Below are 25082 nucleotides of genomic sequence, written 5' to 3'. Positions count from 1 at the left end.
CAGCAAACTCTCTCCAGAAGTTCAGTGAGGATCTCTGAATGATCCAATGTTGACCTAAATGACTAATGTTGATAAATACAATCCACCTATGTGTAATCAAGTCTCCGTATAAATGCACCTGCACTGTGATAGTCTCAGAGGTCCGTTAAAAGCGCAGAGAGCATCATGAAGAACAAGGAACACACCAGGCAGGTCCAAGATACTGTTGTGAAGAAGTTTAAAGCCGGATTTGGATACAAAAAGATTTCCCAAGCTTTAAACATCCCAAGGAGCACTGTGCAAGCGATAACATTGAAATGGAAGGAGTATCAGACCACTGCAAATCTACCAAGACCTGGCCGTCCCTCTAAACTTTCAGCTCATACAAGGAGAAGACTGATCAGAGATGCAGCCAAGAGACCCATGATCACTCTGGATGAACTGCAGAGATCTACAGCTGAGGTGGGAGACTCTGTCCATAGGACAACAATCAGTCGTATATTGCACAAATCTGGCCTTTATGGAAGAGTGGCAAGAAGAAAGCCATTTCTTAAAGATATCCATAAAAAGTGTCGTTTAAAGTTTGCCACAAGCCACCTGGGAGACACACCAAACATGTGGAAGAAGGTGCTCTGGTCAGATGAAACAAAAATATAACTTTTTGGCAACAATGCAAAACGTTATGTTTGGCGTAAAAGCAACACAGCTCATCACCCTGAACACACTATCCCCACTGTCAAACATGGTGGTGGCAGCATCATGGTTTGGGCCTGCTTTTCTTCATCACGGACAGGGAAGATGGTTAAAATTGATGGGAAGATGGATGGAGCCAAATACAGGACCATTCTGGAAGAAAACCTGATGGAGTCTGCAAAAGACCTGAGACTGGGACGGAGATTTGTCTTCCAACAAGACAATGATCCAAAACATAAAGCAAAATCTACAATGGAATGGTTCAAAAATAAACATATCCAGGTGTTAGAATGGCCAAGTCAAAGTCCAGACCTGAATCCAATCGAGAATCTGTAGAAAGAACTGAAAACTGCTGTTCACAAATGCTCTCCATCCAACCTCACTGAGCTCGAGCTGTTTTGCAAGGAGGAATGGGAAAAAATGTCAGTCTCTCGATGTGAAAAACTGATAGACATATACCCCAAGCGACTTACAGCTGTAATCGCAGCAAAAGGTGGCGCTACAAAGTATTAACTTAAGGGGGCTGAATAATTTTGCACGCCCAATTTTTCAGTTTTTGATTTGTTAAAAAAGTTTGAAATATCCAATAAATGTCGTTCCACTTCATGATTGTGTCCCACTTGTTGTTGATTCTTCACAAAAAAATACAGTTTTATATCTTTATGTTTGAAGCCTGAAATGTGGCAAAAGGTCGCAAAGTTCAAGGGGGCCGAATACTTTCGCAAGGCACTGTATATGGGTGCTTGTCTGTTTTTCATGTTATTTTGCCGTTAATTAGGTGTCACATATCAATTTGCATTTGGTACTTTGGGTCGAGTGTTAGCACCAACTCATGAAACCCCCGTTTCTCGACTGTTTAAATTGGGGCCTTGTCTTTGCAGATGTAAATTGTAACGGCAGCTGTTATCGCCTTCCATCTTCGTGATTCTTTGCCATATGCTGTGCCGCGGGCAAATGCCTCTTGCAACGTCTGAGTCAGGTTTGTTTTGAGCACTCAACTGTACTTTCTTGAGTCTCATCCATAGACTCTCTCCTTACTGTTTCACATTATTCTTGCGTAGGTGGTAAAAGAGGTTAGTGGTGTTTGAGCTTGTCAGGACCGGCCTGCGGCATATTTTGCAGTGGATGGTTTTCTGGTCCGTGTCAGACTTTTCATACTCGAACCACGTCCATGCGACCAAAGTTGCCGCTCTTTTAGGTACGAGCTCCGTGTTCTGTGTCAAGTTCACTCTCTTTCATGTTTGTTTGTGTTGCAAATACCTGTGTGGAAGAACGCAAATCGTCGTCCAATTGACGAAAAATATTGCCGTAAAGAGTGTGATTTGCGACACAAAGAAATAAACTATAGAAAAACATCTATCGTTTCATATTATACTCTATCGTCACACGATATAGATTGCCCAGCCCTAACTCACACTGATATTCCAACATACATACAAACACTCACGAAATGTGGCAAAAGGTCGCAAAGTTCAAGGGGGCCGAATACTTTCGCAAGGCACTGTATATATACATATATATTTAGTCAGCCACCAATTGTGCAAGTTCTCTCACTTAAAAAGATGAGAGAGGCCTGTAATTTTCATCATAGGTACACTTCAACTATGACAGACAACATGAGAAAAGTAAATTCAGAAAATCACATTGTAGGATTTTTAATGAATTTATTTGCAAATTATGGTGGAAAAATCAGTATTTGGTCAATAACAAAAGTTTATCTAAATACTTTGTTATATACCCTTTGTTGGCAATGACAGAGGTCAAACGTTTTCTGTAAGTCTTCACAAGGTTTTCACCCACTGTTGCTGGTATTTTGGCCCATTCCTCCATGCAGATCTCCTCTAGAGCAGTGATGTTTTGGGGCTGTTGCTGGGCAACACGGACTTTCAACTCCCTCCAAAGATTTTCTATGGGGTTGAGATCTGGAGACTGGCTAGGCCACTCCAGGACCTTGAAATGCTTCTTACGAAGCCACTCCTTCATTGCCCGGGCGGTGTGTTTGGGATCATTGTCATGCTGAAAGACCCAGCCACGTTTCATCTTCAATGCCCTTGCTGATGGAAGGACGTTTTCACTCAAAATCTCACGATACATGGCCCCATTCATTCTTTCCTTTACACGGATCAGTCGTCCTGGTCCCTTTGCAGAAAAACAGCCCCAACGAAATGATGTTTCCACCCCCATGCTTCACAGTAGGTATGGTGTTCTTTGGATGCAATTCAGCATTCTTTGTCCTCCAAACACGACGAGTTGAGTTTTTTCCAAAAAGTTATATTTTGGTTTCATCTGACCATATGACATTCTCCCAATCTTCTTCTGGATCATCCAAATGCTCTCTAGCAAACTTCAGACGGGCCTGAACATGTACTGGCTTAAGCAGGGGGACACATCTGGCACTGCAGGATTTGAGTCCCTGGCGGCGTAGTGTGTTGCTGATGGTAGGCTTTGTTACTTTGGTTTCCAGCTCTCTGCAGGTCATTCACTAGGTCCCCCCGTGTGGTTCTGGGATTTTTGCTCACCGTTCTTGTGATCATTTTGACCCCACGGGGTGAGATCTTGCGTGGAGCCCCAGATCGAGGGAGATTATCAGTGGTCTTGTATGTCTTCCATTTCCTAATAATTGCTCCCACAGTTGATTTCTTCAAACCAAGCTGCTTACCTATTGCAGATTCAGTCTTCCCAGCCTGGTGCAGGTCTACAGTTTTGTTTCTGGTGTCCTTTGACAGCTCTTTGGTCTTGGCCATAGTGGAGTTTGGAGTGTGACTGTTTGAGGTTGTGGACAGGTGTCTTTTATACTGATAACAAGTTCAAACAGGTGCCATTAATACAGGTAACGAGTGGAGGACAGAGGAGCCTCTTAAAGAAGAAGTTACAGGTCTGTGGGAGCCAGAAATCTTGCTTGTTTGTAGGTAACCAAATACTTATTTTCCACCATAAATTGAAAATAAATTCATTAAAAATCCTACAATGTTATTTTCTGGATTTTTTTCCCTAATTTTGTCTGTCATAGTTGAAGTGTACCTATTATGCAAATTACAGGCCGCTCTCATCTTTTTAAGTGGGAGAACTTGCACAATTGGTGGCTGACTAAATACTTTTTTGCCCCACTGTATATATAGATATATTTTCGGCGTATATTTATTTTGATTGCCACTATAGCTGAAGTGTTTTCTATTTACCTTTTTAGATTTTATACATTCATATTTTATATTTTGTTACATGCTTAATTGAAAATTTGTACAGGTTCTATATAAAATAAATAATCAAATACGAGTAAGTACCTTTTTATTTGAGTATAATTAAAAATGTTATAAGAAATAGAACTTTACATGTGGTCATTTTATTCATTGAATTTACAGAAATTGTGCAATATCGTGATATGCATCGTTATCGGGATATGAAATCACCTATATCGGGATATGATATTTTGGCCATATCGCCCAGCCCTTGTGTGAGTAGGGGGTAGGGCCTGTGAGTGTGCATAGGGAAAGTGCAAAAATAAATATAAAATACCAAGGTCAACTCCAATAGTCTGTGTGGCCTTTTTGTTAGCTATTTAGCAGTCTTATGGCTTGGGGATAGAAGCTGGTTACGACGCTTTACATTAAGGTATAGCCTACTTTATGAATGATTTACAAATGGTTTATAAGTAGTTGGGCTGTTTATTATTAGTTGATATATTGTTTATCAAAAATAATAATATTTAATAAACCGTTATAACACCTTAGTTGAAATTGTGTGATTGTAATTTTTCTGCATGCTAATAGTCTAAGCATTACCATTAGGCATCCTTATTGTAGTATCTTGCTAATACTAGCAAGAAGCCTACAGACCTTGATCCTTCAGCCAATATGAAAATATACTGAAGGAACATTACCATCTAATCCAAAAATTACTGGCCATCTGATTTCTCTCAATCCTGAATAAAACAAAGCCATGTGTGCATGTATTCAGCTCACACAACTCAATCCATAAAACAAAACAATGCAACTTTAGAAAATAGCCTAACAATAATGTTGTGACTGAGCTTTTATGGGGTGAAAAAAAAACTTTCAAGTATGCATTAGGTTAGGTAAGGTCTGAACAGGGTGCTTAGTGTCTGAAAAACACTAACTGAACAGCTCTTATAAGGAACAAGAAGGAACACTACTTGGCAAGAGACACCAGACTTAGCCTAATCACTGCATGCCACATGAGCACCCTGTATGCTACATTGAGATGACAATAAACGATGGGTCACGAACACAACCAGATGGCCTCATAGAGGAGAGTGAAAAAGGAGGGAATGCAGGAACACCAAGAACAGCCTTTCCTTTAAACATTATGCCTAACATAATGGAGGACGCTTGGAGAGTGATGCCATCATGTTCCTGAGTTAGGCTAACAACAGATGACTCCCTGACTCAGAAGATAAAGTTTCAGCAGGTTTGAATATTTTCTGTCCAGTTCCCTGGGCTCAGTGGTGTGGCATTTTGTCACTGTTAAAACTTCGCATCACATTAAAAAAGACAAACCCATGTAGTCTACTGTACAGAGCAAGCCTGCATCCCTAGGATAAGTATCAGTCTAGTCTGACTGTCAGCGATTGGGTGCAGAGATGTAGCGGAGTCAGGTGCAGGACACAGGTTTTCAGCAACACAACTGAGTTTACTCAAAACAAGTCAAGCAATATACCAAATAGAAAAATACATACACACTAGCACAATCAACAACCACTAAAGACACCAACAATCACATACAGAACAGAAATGTATGCCAGTGGGTTAAATAAGGAACATGATATGGGAATTGAAACCAAGTGTGTGTAATACAGACAAAACAAAAATGAAACATGGATCGGTGGTGACTAGAAAGCCGGTGACGTCGACCACCAAACACCACCCGAACAAGGAGAGGGGCCGAATTCAGCGGAAGTCGTGACACTGGTGATGAACAGTACAGTGCTTACTTTTCATGTGTTATTACAATATTATAACAAACCTTCCATTTGTAAAGTAAATATAGTCTGCACAAACATGATGCACCGATGTTGTGACAAACCACATGGGTTAACCATTTCCCATATCTGTTTGTTGTAGTGATGCACCGATATGATATTTTTGGCGGACACCGAAATCCAATATTTTCCTCGCCCCCAAAAAATTATACGATAAGTTAAATAGTTAACACACACACGGACGCAGAGGTCTAAGTCACTGCATCTCAGTGCAAGAGGCGTCACTAGAGTCCCTGGTTCAAATCGAAGCTCTATTACATCCGGCCATGATTGGGAGTCAAATAGGGCGGCGCACAATTGGCCCAGCGTCGTCCGGGCTGTAATTGTAGATAAAAATGTGTTCTTAACTGACTTCCCTAGTTAAATAAAGGCTACACACACGCACAACAAAAAGTTATTTTGTTAGCATTTACATATGTCCCCATAACCAGTAAAACATAATCAAAACCTATTTCTTTCACTTACTTGCTGTGCTGTTTCACTGTTCATTTGTTCAGCCGTTTCAAACCTAACCAGGATTTCTATGGAACGCCGTTTGGGTCTTTGCGTGTCAAAAAACACTATTTGTAGTTTCAAATAAGCTTGTCTCTGTATTATTCGTAGCCGTCTATTTACCGCCACAAAACGAAGCTGGCACTAAGACCAGTCTCAACCAACTCTATAAGGCCATAAGCAAAAAAGAAAATGCTCACCCAGAAGCGACGCTCCTAGTGTCCGGGGTTTTTAATGCAGGCAAACTTAAATCAGTTTTACCACATTTTTACCAGCATGTCACATGTGCAACCAGGGGGGGATCCTAGACCACCTTTACTCCACACACAGAGTTGCATACAAAGCTCTCCCCATCCCTCCATTTGGCAAATCTGACCACAATTCTATCCTCCTGATTCCTGCTTACAAGTAAAAAACTAAAGCAGGAAGTACCAGTGACTCGCTCAATACAGAAGTGGTCACATGAAGCGGATGTTACACTTCATCCCCACAGCGACTGTACGTACATATCCCAACCAGAGGCCATGGATTACAGGCAACAGCCGCATCGAGCTAAAGGCTAGAGCTGCCGCTTCAAGGAGCGGGAGACTAATCTGGCCGCTTATAAGAAATCCCGCCATGCCCTCAGACGAACCATCAAACAAGTAAAGTATCAATACAGGATTAAGATTGAATCCTACTCCCCCGGCTCTGACGCTTGTCGGATGTGGCAGGGCTTGAAAACTATTACGGACTACAAAGAGATACAGAGACGCGAGCCTACCAGAAAAGCTAAATGCCTTTTATGCTCGCTCGGAGGCAAGCAACACTAAAGCATGCTGTTCTGGATGACTGTGTGAAGACGCTCTCTGTAGCCGATATTAACAAAACCTTTAAACATATCAACATTCATAAAGCCGCTGGGCCAGACGGACTACCAGAACGTGTACTCAAAGCATGCGCGGACCAACTGTCAAGTGTCTTCACTGACATTTTCAACCTTTCCTTGACTGAGTCTGTAATACCTACATGTTACAAGCAAACCACCATAGTCCTTGTGCCAAAGGAAGCAAAGGTAACCTGCCTAAATTATTACCGCCCTGTGGCACGTACGTCGGTAGCCATGAAGTGCTTTGAAAGGCTGTACATTACTCACATCAACAGCATCCTCCCGGACACCCTAGACCCACTCCAATGCAAATACCGCCCCAACAGATCCACAGATGACGCAATCTCAATCGCACTCCACACCGCCCTTTCTCACCTGGACAAAAGGAACACCTATGTGAGAATGCTGTTCATCAACTACAGCTCAGCGTTCAACACCATAATGCCCACAAAGCTCATCACGAAGCTAAGGACTCTGGGACTAAACACCTCCCTCTGCAAATGGATCCTGGTCTTCCTGACGGGCTGCTCCCAGGTGGTAAGAGTAGGCAACAAAACATCTGCCACGCTGATCCTTAACTTCTTATGGGCAGGAGGGACGGTAGCATCCCACCTGGCCAACATCTGGTGAAATTGCAGAGCGTGAAATTCAAATTACAGAAATATAAATATTTAACATTCATGAAAATACAAGTATTATACATCAAAATAAAGCTTAACTTCTTGTTAATCCAGTCACTGTGTCAGATTTCAAAAAGGCTTTACAGTGAAAGCACACCATGCGATTATCTGTGGACAGCGCCCCGCATACAAAACCATGAAAAACATATTTCAACCAGACAGGTGCGACACAAAAGTCAGAAATAGCGATATAATAAATACCTTATCTTTGAAGAACTTCTTCTGTTGGCACTCCAAAGGGTCCCAGTTACATCACAAATGGCCCTTTTGTTCGATAAAGTCCTGCTTTATATCCATAAAACTCAGTTCAGCTTGCGCGCTTCATTCAATAATCCACCGGTTTCCCTCCATCAAAATGCATACAAAATTAATTCCAAACATTACCAATAAACTTATCCAAACAAGTCAAACAACGTTTATAATCAAACCTCAGGTACCCTAATACGTAAATAAATGATACAATTTAAGACGGTATGTTTAAGACGGTATGTTCATTTACCAGAGATAAAAAACAAACATGCTTTCATCCACGCGCATGGAAACACTATAGCCAAAATGGGAGCCACTTAGAAAAACTACAACTTCTAACTAATTTTTCCAAAAACGAGCCTGAAACTCTTTCTAAAGACTGTAGTTCCTAGGGCTTCCACTAGATGTCAACAATCTGGGAGGACTTCGCCACATAATAAACATGAAAGCCATTGGAAACAGTGGTGGGCGGAATCTTTTTTTTGGGGGGGGGTGGTTTGTCCTCTGGGGTTTCGTCTGCCATATAATTTCTGTAATACTCAAAGGCATAATTTTAACAGTTTTTGAAACGGTAGAGTGTATTCTATCCAAATCTACCAATTATACGTGTACGGATTACCTCAACTAGCCTTTACCCCTGCACACTGACTCAGGAACCGGTGCACCCTGTAAATAGCCTCGTTATTGTTATTGTGTTACGTTTTATTTTAGCCTACTTGGTAAATATTTTCTTCTTCTTGAACTGCACTGTTGGTTAAGGGCTTGTAAGGGCATTTCACGGTAAAGTCTACACTTGTTGTATTCGGCACATGTGACAAAAAGTTTGATTGACTAATCAGGACATGAATATGACTGCACGTCACATAACAATTTAATGTGTTCATACATTTTTTACGTAGTGATTACACATTGATTACACTATCACTTGTATTTCATATGTCACAACGATGGTTGCTGGTCAGAAACAGAAAAAAGCTAGCTATCTCATGTATGCAAACAATGTTTTTCCCCAAAAATATAGCAAAAACAACATAATCTGTTTCAGTAGCTATAGTTATATAGCTAAGTGTCATCTAAAATAACCCTAATTTATAAGACATACTTATTTGTTTTTATTTGATTAATGCTAGTCGGACCCATCAAGGGGAGCTAGCCTCAATAAGGATTAGCCACAATAGTGAACTTTGCGGTTAGCCTTCAAAATAAAAGTATGGCATAATTCTACTATTTGTATTAATTTGCATCACTGTCAATGACATATTTTTATTTTGAAGGAAAACCGCAAATTCCACTATTGTGCCTAATCCTTATTGTGGCTAGCTTCACAACACAAAACTGAGGCTAGCTGGCTGCTTATAACTTTCACTTTGAACAAAAGGGTGAAGTAGCTGGCAGGCTATTTATTTTCATGAACTAACAAAGTGGCAACCTAGCTAATATTTAAAGATCCTAAATCATTGCTAAGAATAATGAAAATGACTGCAGTTTCTACTGGACATTGTTTTCAGGCTGGATGTATTGGTGCTAGCTAGGTACCAAGCTAAAGCTAGTTTCCCCAGAAGTTGCAGTCGAACAAATGATGCTTTATTACCAACGTGGTAATGTAAACACATAGTTCGTGGCCGGTGTTTGCAGACTTTGTTGTACAGCTTTGACAGTGCTACTGTATATTTTTTGACACACAAAGACCCAAACGGCATTCCATAGTATGTATGTCGTGAAGCTAATAGCACTGACGCTATTACTGTGTACCTCCGGTAGGGCAACATCTGAAATATAGCGCACCTGGTAGTGTGTACGACCTGTTGGTGAAAGCCAACATCACCCACGACAGAGAATGGTTGATTATCAAGGGCAATGAATTCCATTATTTTGGCTTTAATGGATTTCGCCTTTGAGTTGTCTACTCTTTCAAATGACTACTCCACTTGTTGACTGCTCGATCCACACAGCAGACATTGTGGGCTAGGTTAGGAATGCTGCGTTGCACATGTAGCACAACATTTTATGTGGAGTCATTACATCATTTTCCATACGTTATAAATGTATGCACGGTAGCTTTGACATTGGTTTTTAACCTCTAGGGGGCTGTATTTTCACGTCCGGATGAAAAGCGTGCCCAAAGTAAACTGCCTGCTACTCAGGTCCAGAAACTAGGATATGCATATTATTAGTGTATCTGGATAGAAAACACTCTAACGTTTCTAACACTGTTTAAATAATGTCTGTGAGTATAACAGAACTTATTTGGCAGATGAAACTCTGAGGACAAACCATTCAGGAAATTATTTTGTTTGAGGTGACAGTGTTTTCAATAAGTTTTCTATGTGGATCTAGATTTCTAAGGCACTTGCTTGCAGTTCCTATCGCTTCCACTGAATGTCAACAGTCTTTAGAAATTGGTTGATGTTTTTCCTTTGTGTAATGAAGAAGTAGCCATTTCCTATCTGGGTGGATAGCCATGTGTTCTGTTGTGGTTGGGGTGCGCGACCTGAAAGCTAACTCCACTTTGTTTTTATCCGCTATTGAACGCAGTTTATCCAGTCTAAAATCCCGTCTAAAATTGTATCGATTGCTTACGTAAAAAAAAATTTAGATTAGGAAAGTTGTTTGAAATGTTTGGACCAAGATTACAGGTCATTTATTAGATAATGTGTAGTCATGTCAGGCGAGTTGGAACCGGTGTTTTTCTGAATCAAACGCACCAAATAAATGGACATTTGAGATATAACGATGGAATTTATCGAACAAAAGGACCATTTGTGATGTTTATGGGACATATTGGAGTGCCAACAGAAGAAGCTCTTCAAAGGTAAGGCATGAATTATATTGTTATTTCTGAGTTTTGTGTCGCGCCTGGCGAGATGAAATATGATTGTCTGTGTTTGTTTGATGGGGTTCTGTCCTCAGATAATAGCATGATTTGCTTTCGCCGTAAAGCCTTTTTGAAATCTGACACAGTGGCTGGATCAACAAGTAGTAAAGCTTTAAATTTGTGTATTGCACTTGTGATTGTATGAAAGTAAAATATTTCTAATAATTTAATTTGAATTTGGTGCTCTGCCATTTCACCGGATGTTATCAAATCGATCCCGTTAACGGGATTTGATCCCTAAGAAGTTTTAACATCGGTGTTAAACTAGACATCGGGCCGATACCGATGTTGGCATTTTTAGCTAATATTGACTGATTCCGATATGTTCACCGATATATCGTGCATCCCTAGTTTGTTGGTTCTAAAATGTTATTGATACCTATAAATAATTCAAAACTTGGCTATCTTATCATGGCTGTAGATTGAGGAAACTATAGATAATGAGAAAGGCCTATGTCTATTGTCACGTTCTGACCTTTATTTCCTTTGTTTTGTATTTATTTAGTATGGTCAGGGCGTGAGTTGGGTGGGCAGTCTATGTTTGTTTTTCTATGATTTGGGGATTTGTATGTTTCGGCCTAGTATGGTTCTCAATCAGAGGCAGGTGTCATTAGTTGTCTCTGATTGAGAAGCATACTTAGGTAACCTGGGTTGCACTGTTTGTTTGTGGGTAATTGTCTATGCTAGTTGCTTGTGTAAGCACAGGTCTCATTTATAGCTTCACGGTCGTTATTGGTTTATTGTTTTTGTATTCAGTGTTCAGTACTTTCTTTAATTAAATATTCACCATGAACACATACCACGCCGCATTTTGGTCCTCTGATCCTTCTCGCCTCTCCTCTTCGGAAGAAGAGGAGGAAATCCCTTACAGAAACACCCACCAACCAAGGACCAAGCGGCGTGGTAAAAGACAGCGACGACAGCAGCGACAGCAGCAACAACAGGGGCCAGCATCACAGGACTCCTGGACATGGGAGGAGATATTGAACGGAGAGGGACCCTGGGCACAGGCTGGGGAATATCGCCGCCCCAAAGCAGAGCTCGAGGCAGCGAAAGATGAGCGGCGGCGATATGAGGAGGCAGCATGGCAGCGCGACAGGTAAAAATGGGGGGGAGGCACATGAGGTGTGGGGCTAAGCCAGGTAGCAGACCTGAGCTCACTCCTCGTGCTTATTATAAGCAGCGCGTTACTGGTCAGGAACCGTGTTATGCGGTTAAGCGCACGGTGTCGCCAGTACGTGCCCATAGCCCGGTACATTATAGGGCAGCCCCCCGAGAGTGTCATGCGAGTGTGGGCATCCAGCCAGGCCGTATGGTGCCTGCTCAGCGTGTCTGGTCGCCGGTACACCGTTTCGGGCCAGGGTATCCTGCGCCGAATCTGCGTGCTGTGTTTCCGGGGCGCTGGGAGGGTGCAGTGCGTCCTATGCCTGCGCTCCTCTCGTGCCGGGTACATGTGGGAGTGGAGCCTAAGGGAGAGGTGCGCGAAGTAGGCACTAGATCTCCCATGCTTACCCACAGCCCGGTTCAACCTGTGCCTGCACTCGAGGGTCCGGGCTAGAGTATTGATCCAGCCTGGGGGATTGGTGCCAAGGCTGTGCACCAGAGCTCCAGTGCTCCCCCACAGCCCGATCCTTCAGGTGCCTCCTCCTAACACCAAGCCTCCTGGAGGTCTACCCGGAGCCTCCCGCCTGTCCGGCGCTGCCGGAGCCCCGTGTTCAGTACTTTCTTTAATTAAATATTCACCATGAACACATACCACGCCGCATTTTGGTCCTCTGATCCTTCTCACCTCTCCTCTTCAGATGAAGAGGAGGAAGACCGTGACACCTATGAGAACACATTAATCAATGTTTCCACTGTTGCAAAGAAACCATTGTGATTGCCAGTCTATTGAGACAATTGGCATCGGTACGGTATTGTATTCCGTTCTTTGATAACACCACACCTTTACCAGGCTACCAGCCATCCTACACCAGATTAGTAGTATGGTGAATGAAGTGGGCATGGATCAGTGGTATGGCCAAAAATTCATTGGTGGGTGGGCCTGTATAAATTTGGGTAGGCCCCCCCTAAAAAATACATGTATTTTTTGTTTGAACGCAACTCACTTCCTGCAATTCTACACATTTTGCCATGTGGCTGAGAGAAATATTGTTAATTAAACCTAAAATATAGGTGTGTTGACTGTGATAAAGACAGTGGATTATGAGCTGCTGACAGACAGACAGCATGTGGGGAATCAACACAGAATAGACACTCTCAAGAATCTGTTAACACACTGCTTAGGGAGATTATAGGAAGGAGAAGATGAAAGGATAACATCTCCCACCTCACCGCATTTTCAATGTTCCAGAACCATTCAACTTCCACAACCATTCTGCAAACTTTCCTAGAACAATTGTGAACCCATCAAACAGCCTTGTTGCACTTGTTTTTCACTTTTAATTTTTGGAAAGCATTTCCAACAAATTATTTGTTTTCATAATTTATAAAAAAATATGTTGTTTCTGCCTCAATTGATGTGATGTAACTTGCCAACCAACCAACAGCATCAAATTGACAAATGTATTATTAGCTAAAGTATCAATCCTATGCTAAACAAATCCATTCGCAAACAGATGTCAAAGTAATTGAATGTTTTCATAAAAGTATACAATGGGAACTTTTAAAGAAATGATACATTTTAAAATAAACAGATTTTAGTTGCCTCTATGCGATTGCTGGGCATGGAACCGCTATTTTCTGAATGATTCAAATTAGCCAGCTAGCCCAGTATTTGGCAGCTGTGGTTGCGAGAAAAAAAAAGCTTGAAAAAGCTCACGTAAATTCACTTACCAGCAATGTAGTTAACACATTTGGCAATCCGAAGCACAAACAGAATATCATAGGCAAGTAAACTAACGTTAGTAACGTTAAAAGCTGTCTTTGAGATGCAAGAAATAGGCGTTTTTATGCACCGAGTGGGAGGCGCCGTGGTATCCCTTTCATTGATTAGTCCTACACGACTTGAAAACATATGGCCACATACCACATTTGAGAAGTAAACACATTTTCCATAGCAAAATAATAATTGGTTGGCAATAATCTACCTGGCTGCCATCTCCGCAGGCAGATTGCACGGTCCATTGGAACGTAAATCAGTACAACGCGTACCCTTTTTCAAAATATGTATTTTGGACGCATGCGCAGCTTATGCAGTTCTTGAGTTATTGACCATCAGAAAAGAATCCATCAATTGATTGATTGAATGCTGATATGCATGCTTTTTGTATTTAAATAAGTTCTGAAGTTAAGTAAAACTAAATGTGCTTTTTCTGTGAACTACAAACAGTTTCACACATTCTCAAGTCATCATATTTTATAATAGCCTATTTTTTCAACAACAAAAAATATATTTTAGTGTGAAGAGAAAATCGCTGTTGCCAATACTATTACTGGTAACACCCACAGTTGACAGCATAAGATTTGTTTTGACTGGACATTGAACTTTGTATTTATGACAGACTATAAATGTTGAAAGACAATAATAAAATGGTGAGCAAATGTTTTCTTATTCTTTGCCAAGGGTAGTTCCAGGGCACAGTAAAAAACAGACAGGACTTCCGGTCTCTGTTTGGTTGTAACTGCGTGGGAGAAGTCCATTTGAAGTGCCAGTAATCTACATCTTGCAGTCTCATCTGTATTTGTCTTTGGGTGCTTGGCTATGAATCATCCCTTGAAAAGGGAAGAACGTCATTCTGGACAGTTCTTCACTTGGGTAGACCAGATTCCTGGGGCTGAAAGTATTACGTGTCTCAGAGTAAGAATGCTGATTTAGGAACAGTTTAGCCTTTTAGACCACAATGAACAAGATTGAATGAACAGGGGCGACCTAATCCTAGAACAGCACTCCTAGTCTGAGACGCTTGATACAAACAGCCCCATGCCCCAGGTTTCAAAGTATCAGAAAGTAGTGGATCATCCTATAACTCATCCATCACCCACACAACTAAAGTCTCCTCCATCAGAGTTCAACTGTTTGCTTTGGCTGTGTGGAGGGAGAGAGCCTGAGTCTAGCACAGTCATTGCAGTTTGAAAAGTTGCTGCTCCACCCCGTATGACCACCATTTAAACCACAGCTCTGAGTGCTTTTCCATGCTGTTGGTGGTCCCGAACAAACCAGCTAGCCATCGTCTGGCCCTAGCTGCTGTGGTTTCTCTGCTTGGTGTGGCATGCTTTAAGTTGTCGACACACATTTTGCATCTTATTTGAGGGGTTTTCCTGCACTTTTTCATGTCCAACTCTTCTCACATCCTTGATCAGGTTTTACTGCTGCACCCTAAATCAAACCAAACACCTCTCTTGGAAGAAACGCATATCCCAAACCATCCAAATGTAATCTCATTGTATTGCATCTCAGAATATTATTTTCCATTTTAAATCAAACAAATTTTCATAGTACAGCCTATAAGCATTCCTGACTAAGGTAATAGTAATTAGGTCATATGTACTGTGTGCAACCCCTCACTGTGGTTTCCAAAGTTATTGCTATTGCATATTGCCCTAGTATTGACTTAGACCTTATCATATAGATAAGATTAAATTAGCAGGGAAATGGTGGCTTCTGTAGAAGGTGGATATTCATATCTCCCTCTCATTGGCAATACTTGATCCTGGAAATGTTATGAAGCAACAAAAGCTTCTTAGACCAGCTGTGCCTTTCAGAGATTAATCTCGATTTTCATTCGTGACACGAAGTTGTCTTGGACCCCAAAAAAACACAAAAGGGACCTTTGGAGGAGGGCCTTTTACAAAGAGCTTAATTCCAAATGCCTGTTAATCTGCTTTAATCCATAGCAGAGATCACATAATTAAAATACATTTTGTAGGGGAAACATATTTGTATAACTTTGTATCCTGTCCACATTGATTAATGGTTTAACAAGATGTGTTCCCCCTGCATTTCACACATACAGTATCACAGGTTCAATGGAAGTAATAAATAGATAATACATATTTTATGAAGATCACTGATGAAAACTGTCCTGTTTGTCAATGTGGTTATTACCAGAACACTACCATTTTTTTCATCCTTTCTAACAGCCTATTCGCTGAATACAACAGGTGTAGACCTTACAGTGAAATGCTTACTTATGAGCCCCTAACCAACAATGCAGTTTAAAAAATTAAAAACAAAAAATTAAGGATAAGAATAAGAAATAAAAGTAACAAGTACTTAAAGAGCAGCAGTAAAATAACAATAGTGAGACTATATACAGGGGGTTACCGGTACAGAGTCAATGTGTGGGGGCACTGGTTAGTTGAGGTAATATGTACATGTGGGTAGAGTTATTAAAGTGACTATGCATAGATGATAACAACAGAGAGTAACAGCGGTGTAAAAGAGGAAAGACTGGGAGGGAGGTGGAGGTGGGGCAATGCAAATAGTCTGGGTAGCCATTTGATTAGGTGTTCAGGAGTCTTATGGCTTGGGGGAAGACGATTTTTGGAAGCCTATTAGACTTAGACTTGGCGCTCTGGTATCGCTTGTGGTGAGAACAGTCAATGACTAGGGTGGCTGGAGTCTTTGACAATTCTTAGGGCCTTACTCTGACACCACCTGGTATAGAGATCCTGGATGGCAGGGTGCTTGGCCCCAGTGATGTAATGGGCCGTTCGCACTACCCTCTGTAGTGCCTTGCGGTCAGAGTCCGAGCAGTTTCCATACCAGGCAGTGATGCAACCAGTCAGGATGCTCTCGATGGTGCAGCTGTAGAACCTTTTGAGGATCTGAGGACCCATGCCAAATCTTTTCAGTCTCCTGAGGGGGGATAGGTTTTGTCACGCCCTCTTCACGACTGTCTTGGTGTGCTTGGACCATGTTAGTTTGTTGGTGATGTGGACACCAAGGAACTTGAAGCTCTCAACCTGCTCCACTGCAGCCTCGTCGATGAGAATGGGGGCGTGCTTGGTCCTCTTTTTCCTGTAGTCCACAATCATCTCCTTTTTCTCCTTTGTCTTATTCAAAAGTAATTTGAAATATCCACCTCCAAGATAAGCTTAGCTAAACCCACTTAAATTCTAAATCAATCTGCCTCAGAACCCTAATTACAACACTGCAGGGAAGTCAATGGAAACCCTGGCAAATAATTTTCTCTAGCCAAGGAAAATGATTATGGTACTTGGGAATAGAAATGAATATGTAATGCTATAATACAAATTGATCAAGTATGATGCTTCATGTTATGTGTTGTGTCTGCTGATGTGTTGTGTAGTTGGTATTGTGACATTTCATTCTGCTGATTCTTTTTCTGCAAAAACTATCTCTTATAAACATTCCTTAATTGTAAAACATTCTCCAGTGATGAAATGTGGCAGACGTATACCACCTAGTGGTAGATACTAAGAACAAGTGTTGTTATTTCCTTTCCAGTTCAGGTTGAAATTTAAATGTTTGATTTAACCTTTATTTAACTAGGCAAGTCAGTTAAGAACAAATTCTTATTTACAGTGATGCCATTAAAGGGTAACTGCAACCATTTTAACATGTACCCTTATTTTCACTCTTTCTGTCATTGTAGTTGATCCTCCCCCAAACTGTTTTTTTATATATATTTTGTTTTGTTAGAGAGAAAATGTGTTATCACATTTCCTGAGTCATCACTTGCCATGGACTACAAAGCATTATGACAAAAAAAGCCTCTCTATGGCCAGGGCGTGACAGTCTTTGACAATTTTTGGGGCATTCCTCTGACACCAATTATGCCAACTGAGTACTGGTCCTTTCACAGAATAACTGTTTATCAAAACAGACAAGTTTGATCTTGTATAAATATCAAGTTTGTGAATAGATTTTATTGTTGTCAAGTTGATTAACTATACACTATATGTGGTTTAGGAAAAAAGTATTTCAATTTACCATACATGCTTTTGACATCATTCTCCAGACTATTGCAATTTTGAACCTGTTCTATCCTTCACATTTGATTAATTAATTAATTTTAATAGATGTGCTGTTCTAAGCACATAACAGAAAGTTGATCACATAAAACATGAACACTCATGAATTAAGTTTTTAAAAATGTAAACAACCTTTGTAACTACAAAAAATGTCATAACTTGCAAATATAAGAGCAAAAGTTTCCCTGATACTCTCAGCAGAAAAAGAGGAGGCTGAATCTAGCAGCTGCAGCTCAGTTTGTCTAAATGTCTTGGTTCCCACAATGCACAATTTCTCTCATTAAATTGTAATGTAGATCTGTTTAATTAATTAATTCATACCTATTTTAGGTAAGTTGAACAAGAAGACATGTCAGTATATACGAGACAAACAAACCACATTCAGAAGAATCTCACTAGAACAGAAGAATAGGCACTCAATGAATTAATGAAAGATCTTTGGTTATAAAACCTGAAGACAAGGGAGGTGCTGTGGTTGTTTTAGACTATGAAAAATATAAAGAAGAAATTCAGAGACAACTCAGTAATGAACGTTTCTATAGAAAACTGAGTGTTGATCCCACGCAGGTGTTCCAAAGGGATATATGCTCTAATCTGGAGTCCTATTAAACAACCTGATCTCAAAACCTGAATATTAATATCTTTGCTGCAAATGTGCCATAGGTCCATGCATGTACTAGCAGCACTAGTGCACTATTTGGGAGACAGAGATACTAATGAATATCCACCAACATACTTCCTTCTAGAGCTGGCTGAATATGTTATGACGTATAACTATTTTAGGTGTGATGATGAATACTTCCTCCAAACGAATGGAACATCGATGGGCTCTACATTCGCTCCAACACCCTTTGATGTGTGGAACGGATGTGGGTGGGGCTATGTCTACATAACGGTGTAATTTTTCTTTTTTTAAATCAAGAAATTCACAAAAGCTCTGACGAAGGCAGTGAGAATGATACGTAAACTTATTAAACATCAGTGATACTATCAAGAGCCGTGAGGGAACTATGTACGCAACCGGATAGAAGTCACGCAGTAATCCATTATATGATTTTGTGGCTGTGGGAATTATTATTGTCTGAGCTAGAATCAAATAATTTTGCGAACTATGTAAGCAACCGGAAAGAGTAATCCTTTGTATGACTTTGTGGCTGTGACGACTACCATATTTGGCTCGCTGACAAACAAACGCCAGTACTTGAACTGCGTAGCAGCATATCAGAGTAATCCACGTGGAAATGGAACCGAAATCACAGAAAATATAGTAGACGTTGTGGTGGCAGCTGTAGAGAGGTATTTGGGTATACGCGATTTGTGTTCAGAGGAGTTACAGGGTGTGTTGAGTGGTGGTGACCCATGCTAAAAGTATTCCAATTGTAGCCTGTTTCCTTGCGTAGGCTAACGTTGCTTGGTTGTACATCCTCAATTCTGGAACTGCAAATGTAACGTTATTATTCTTGTATGAGTTAGAATGAAATGTCCGCAACAGGAAGAGAGTCATGCAGTAACCCTTTTAGCCACAACTTCCTAAGAAAAGCTGTGGCCTACATGTGATGTGTTTACAGTGTTTTACAATTGCTTACACACTAAAGTGGTACTTGAGGCCAAGTCATGTGCCTAATCTTCAGACGAGGAGAACAAGGAGGGCAAGGACGAGGAGAACAATCACAGATGAGATACGGGCTGTTTTGGTTGAGTTTCAGGGAGGCTGGGCAGAGGGTCCAGCCTAACTTGAGCCGCTACACTGCAGCAAGTGTCGTTCGGAGAACAGGTAAGTAAACCTACCCTCTATACCATGCTACTGTACTTACAGCACTACAGTTACCATTTCATACTGAAATAAATCTTGCACCCTTTCCATTCGCATGTTTTTGCAGAATTGCTAGACAACCCTTCAATGGTGGAAGAAACTGTCTGTTCACTGCAGAGCAGGACCAACACAGTGAATATGGTCATTTTAAACAACCGCATACGTTAATGACAACTGCAACCCCACATCATCACTGACAACACAACATTCAGTAACATAAATAGTGTGAGTTTATCCGGACTTGGCCGTCTCCTGAAACACCATCAGATTTGTATGAAGCAGCTCTACAGAGTACCATTTGAGCGAAATTCTGACAGTGTGAAACAACCGCGCTATGAGTACGTACAAGTAAGCTATACTATCCTGTCATTGGTACTATATTCCAGTGTATTGTGCTACATATTGACTGCTCTGTCTATTCATACTGTCATGCAATAATGTCTTGTCTGTTTCTGTCACGGTGATCCTCCTCTTCATCTGAAGAGGAGAGGCGAGAAGGATCTGAGGACCAAAATGCGGCGTGGTAGGTGTTCATCATTAATTTTAATAAAGAAAACACTAAACACTGAAACACTATACAAAAACAATAAACAAAATGACAACCGTGACGCTATAAATGAGACCTGTGCTGACACAAGCAACTAGCATAGACAATCACCCACAAACAAACAGTGCAACCCAGGCTACCTAAGTGTCTCTCAATCAGAGACAACTAATGACACCTGCCTCTGATTGAGAACCATACTAGGCCGAAACATAGAAATCCCCAAATCATAGAAAATCAAACATAGACTGCCCACCCCAACTCACGCCCTGACCATACTAAATAATGAATACAAAACAAAGGAAATAAAGGTCAGAACGTGACAGTTTCAGAGTTATGGAACTAGATGCTGTTGCAGAGCATCATGATTTCGTCTACGTTGATGAGGTCGGCTTTAACATAGCCAAAACAAGATGCAGGGGAAGAAACCTCATAGGACACCGCGCCATCGTCAATGTCCCTGGACAGTGTGGTGGCAACATCAGAATGGGTGCAGCCATTAGTCAGAACGGTGTCCTTCATCATGCCACTCTTGGTCCTTAAAATACTGCCCACATTATCACCTTCCTTGACACCCTGCATAATATCCTCATTCCCAATGACCAGAGGAATGGGCCAGAGCAGTCCAGGTTTGTTGCCATCTGGGCAACGTAAGTTTCCACCGTGCTGCTCTAGTCTGCAATTGGTTCATTGACCATCCGCAAGTTTTGATGCTCAACCTGCCACCATATTCTTCATTTCTAAACCCAATTGAAGAGTTATTTTCGGCATGGTGTTGGAAGGTATATAATCGCATATCCCTTCTCCAGGTGATTGAGGAGGCCTGTGGTGACATGAGGGAGCATGCCAGGGCTGGATACACCACTTCAGATGCTACTTTCCCCACTGTTTAGCCAGAGAGAACAGCTCTTGTGATGTTGAGGAGGTGCTGTGGCCAGACTCAAATAGGAGACGAGATGCACCCAAACTGTTTTTTCTTTATAAACTCAGCAAAAAAAGAAACGTCCTCTCACTGTCAACTGTGTTTAATTTCAACAAACTTAACATGTGTAAATATTTGTATGAACATAAGATTCAACAACTGAGACATGAACTGAACAAGTTCCACAGACATGTGACTAACAGAAATTGAATAATGTGTCCCTGAACAAAGGGGGGTTCAAAAGTAACAGTTAGTATCTGGTGTGGCCACCAGCTGCATTAAGTACTGCAGTGCATCTCCTCCTCATGGACTGCACCATATTTGCCAGTTCTTGCTGTGATATGTTACCCCACTCTTCCACCAAGGCACCTGCAAGTTCCCGGACATTTCTGGGGGGAATGGCCCTAGTCCTCATCCTCCGATCCAACTGGTCCCAGACCTGCTCAATGGGATTGAGATCCAGGCTCTTCGCTGACCATGGCAGAACACTGACATTCCTGTCTTGCAGGAACTCACGCACAGAACGAGAAGTATGGCTGGTGGCATTGTCATGCTGGAGAGCCATGTCATGCAGACGACACAACAGTGGTAGGCTTGATTACCAACAATGACGAGATGGCTTACAGGGACGAGGTGAGGGCCCTCGGAGTGTGGTGTCAGGAAAATAACCTCACACTCAATGTCAACAAAACAAAGGGGATGATCGTGGACTTCAGGAAACAGCAGAGGGAGCACCCCCCTATCCACATCGACGGGACAGTAGTGGAGAAGGTGGAAAGTTTTAAGTACCTCGGCATACACATCACGGACAAACTGAAATGGTCCACCCACACAGACAGCATGGTGAAGAAGGCGCAGCAGCGCCTCTTTAACCTCGGGAGCCTGAAGAAATTTGGCTTGTCACCAAAACCACTCACAAACTTTTACAGATGTACAATCGAGAGCATCCTGTCGGGCTGTATCACCACCTGGTACGGCAACTGCTCCGCCCACAACCGTAAGGCTCTCCTGAGGGTAGTGAGGTCTGCACAACGCATCACCGGGGGCAAACTACCTGCCCTCCAGGACACTTACACCACCCGATGTCACAGGAAGGCCAAAAAGATCATCAAGGACAACAACCACCCAAGCCAATGCCTGTTCACCCCACTATCATCCAGAAGGCGAGGTCAGTACAGGTTCATCAAAGCGGGGACCGAGAGACTGAAAAACAGCTTTTATCTCAAGGCCATCAGACTGTTAAACAGCCATCACAAACATTGATGTAATAAATGTATCACTAGCCACTTTCAACAATGCCACTTTATATAATGCTTACATACCCTACATTACTCATCTCATATGTATATAATGTACTCTATACCATCTACTGCATCTTGGCTATGCCGTTCGGCCATCGCTCATTCATATATTTTTATGTACATATTTGTATTCATTCCTTTACACTTGTGTGTGTATAAGGTAGTTGTGAAATTGTTAGGTTAGATTACTTAGATATTACTGCATGGTCAGTACTAGAAGCACAAGCATTTCGCTACACTCGCATTAACATCTGCTAACCATGTGTATGTGACAAATAACATTGGATTTGATTTACATTTACCAACTTCATTAAACATGCTCAACCCTTTAGTTCACTTCCTCTCATGTGGAAATCAGTTTGTCCTGACGTTTGACCTATATATATATATATATATATATATATATATATATATATATATATATAGTGGTTGTATTTACAGTGGGGCAGTGGGGTATTCAGTCAGCCACCAATTGTGCAAGTTCTCCCACTTAAAAAGATGAGGCCTGTAATTTTCATCATAGGTACACTTCAACTATGACAGACAAAATGAGGGAAAAAAATTCAGAAAATCACATTTTAGGATTTTTTATGAATTTATTTGCAAATTATGGTGGAAAATAAGTATTTGGTCACCTACAAACAAGCAAGATTTCTGGCTCTCACAGACCTGTAACTTCTTGTTTAAGAGGCTCCTCTGTCCTCCACTCGTTACCTATATTAATGGCACCTGTTTGAACTTATTATCAGTATAAAAGACACCTGTCCACAACCTCAAACAGTCACACTCCAAACTCTACTATGGCCAAGATCAAAGAGCTGTCAAAGGACACCAGAAACAAAATTGTAGACCTGCACCAGGCTGGGAAGACTGAATCTGCAATAGGTAAGCAGCTTGGTTTGAAGCAATCAACTGTGGGAGCAATTATTATGAAATGGAAGACATACAAGACCACTGATCATTTCCTTCGATCTGGGTCTCCACGCAAGATCTCACCCCGTGGGGTCAAAATGATCACAAGAACGGTGAGCAAAAATCCCAGAACCACACGGAGGGACCTAGTGAATGACCTGCAGAGAGCTGGGACCAAAGTAACAAAGCCTACTAACACACTATGCCGCCAGGGACTCAAATCCTGCAGTGCCAGATGTGTCCCCCTGCTTAAGCCAGTACATGTCCAGGCCCATCTGAAGTTTGCTAGAGAGCATTTGAATGATCCAGAAGAAGATTGGGAGAATGTCAAATGGTCAGATGAAACCAAAATATTAATTTTTGGTAAAAACTCATCTCGTCGTGTTTTGGAGGACAAAGAATGCTGAGTTGCATCCAAGGAACACCATACATACTGTGAAGCATGGTGGTTGAAATATCATGCTTTGGGGTTGTTTTTCTGCAAAGGGACCCGGACGACTGATCTGTGTAAAGGAAAGAATGAATGGGGCCATGTATCTTGAGATTTTGAGTGAAAACCTCCTTCCATCAGCAAGGGCATTGAAGATGAAACGTGGCTGGGTCTTTCAGCATGACAATGATCCCAAACACACTGCCCGGGCAACGAAGGAGTGGCTTCGTAAGAAGCATTTCAAGGTCCTGGAATGGCCTAGCCAGTTTCCAGATCTCAAACCCATAGAAAATCTTTGGAGGGAGTTGAAAGTCCGTGTTTCCCAGCAACATCACTGCTCTAGAGGAGATCTGCATGGAGGAATGGGCCAAAATACCAGCAACAGTGTGTGAAAACCTTGTGAAGACTTAGAGAAAACGTTTGACCTCTGTCATTGCCCACAAAGGGTATATAACAAAGTATTGAGATAAACGTTTGTTATTGACCAAATACTTATTTTCCACCATAATTTGCAAATAAATTCATTAAAAATCCTACAATGTGATTTTCTGGATTTTTTTTTCTTCTCATTTTGTCTGTCATAGTTGAAGTGTACCTATGATGAAAATTACAGGCCTCTCTCATCTTTTTAAGTGGGAGAACTTGCACAATTGGTGGCTGACTAAATACTTTTTTGCCCCACTGTAATTATGTATTTCATTGTTGGGAATCCAATCCCTATTTATATACTGACCCATCCTAAATTATATACTTATCCAACAGTATTTTGTCACTGATCCAACAGTATTCACCTGCAAGTGTAGTGAAATGTATACCTATTTATAGACTGACCCAACATTATTTTCAACTGATTGTAGGAAAACCAATCCCTATTAGATACACACCTGTGCTGCCATTGATCAATGTTAACCGGCGAGATTCATTATTATAGAAAAATTGTTCTGCCAAATTGAACCCCAACATTTTGTTGATGAGGAGGATGAGATCTTACACCATTAAGGCTAGGCTGGAAAACAGACAGTCCCTCACAGAGATGTTTAAATAAGGTATCTTACCTTTTTCCAAGCCGGGCAGAACGGATCAGAAATTCAGGTTGTTCTCATCCGGATCACTGCACCAAATGTCGTTGAAAATTAGATCCAAAGATGAAGGCAGAGACTACTTAATGGTATAATAGAAAACCTATAATACAAGCAGCTGTAGGGGAGATCTACCTCTGATTTCACAGGGAAGAACTTGAGAATGGCTGCATGTTCTTTATATAGTGGGAAGTAATAACACAAAATTGTTTACACAACAGTTATTTTATACAAGTAACAGTTACGGAACACAATAGCCTTGTGTTAGGGTGCATACATACCAGGAGTCTATGAAAGAAAGGCATTACAT

General features: G+C 41.3%; 1 protein-coding gene and 1 long non-coding RNA gene across 6 annotated transcripts in view; one reads left to right on the top strand and one right to left on the bottom strand.

Moving 5' to 3' along the window:
• The window catches only part of LOC109909208 (CMP-N-acetylneuraminate-beta-galactosamide-alpha-2,3-sialyltransferase 4-like), a 59421-nt gene extending 45429 nt beyond the window's left edge, over positions 1-13992 (bottom strand). Inside the window, exon 1 of one of the 3 annotated variants that reach the window (XM_031796166.1) lies at positions 13922-13992. The gene's annotated coding sequence lies outside the window, so the exon portion shown is untranslated. Of the gene's footprint in view, positions 1-7295; positions 7652-13667; positions 13836-13921 lie in introns of those variants that run through there. The other 2 variants (XM_020508251.2, XM_020508252.2) reach the window with 2 other exon arrangements.
• A 4628-nt stretch (positions 13993-18620) lies between these two features.
• Positions 18621-21588, top strand: LOC109909209 (uncharacterized). 3 transcript variants are annotated; one of them, XR_004203946.1, is made up of 3 exons: positions 18621-19545; positions 19652-20107; positions 21559-21588. It is a non-coding gene; the product is annotated as an uncharacterized LOC109909209 (long non-coding RNA). The 3 variants fall into 3 exon arrangements; XR_002257738.2 differs by lacking the exon at positions 21559-21588 and adding an exon at positions 21416-21463 and having other exon boundaries at positions 18622-19545; XR_002257737.2 differs by lacking the exon at positions 21559-21588 and adding an exon at positions 20938-21205 and having other exon boundaries at positions 18624-19545.
• The last annotated feature ends 3494 nt before the right edge of the window (positions 21589-25082 follow it).

Source organism: Oncorhynchus kisutch, linkage group LG18 (assembly GCF_002021735.2).
Source record: "Oncorhynchus kisutch isolate 150728-3 linkage group LG18, Okis_V2, whole genome shotgun sequence".
Classification (NCBI taxonomy): domain Eukaryota; kingdom Metazoa; phylum Chordata; class Actinopteri; order Salmoniformes; family Salmonidae; genus Oncorhynchus; species Oncorhynchus kisutch.
The sequence above is the reverse complement of the archived record's forward strand: the minus strand, read 5'-3'. Positions and strand labels throughout refer to the sequence as shown.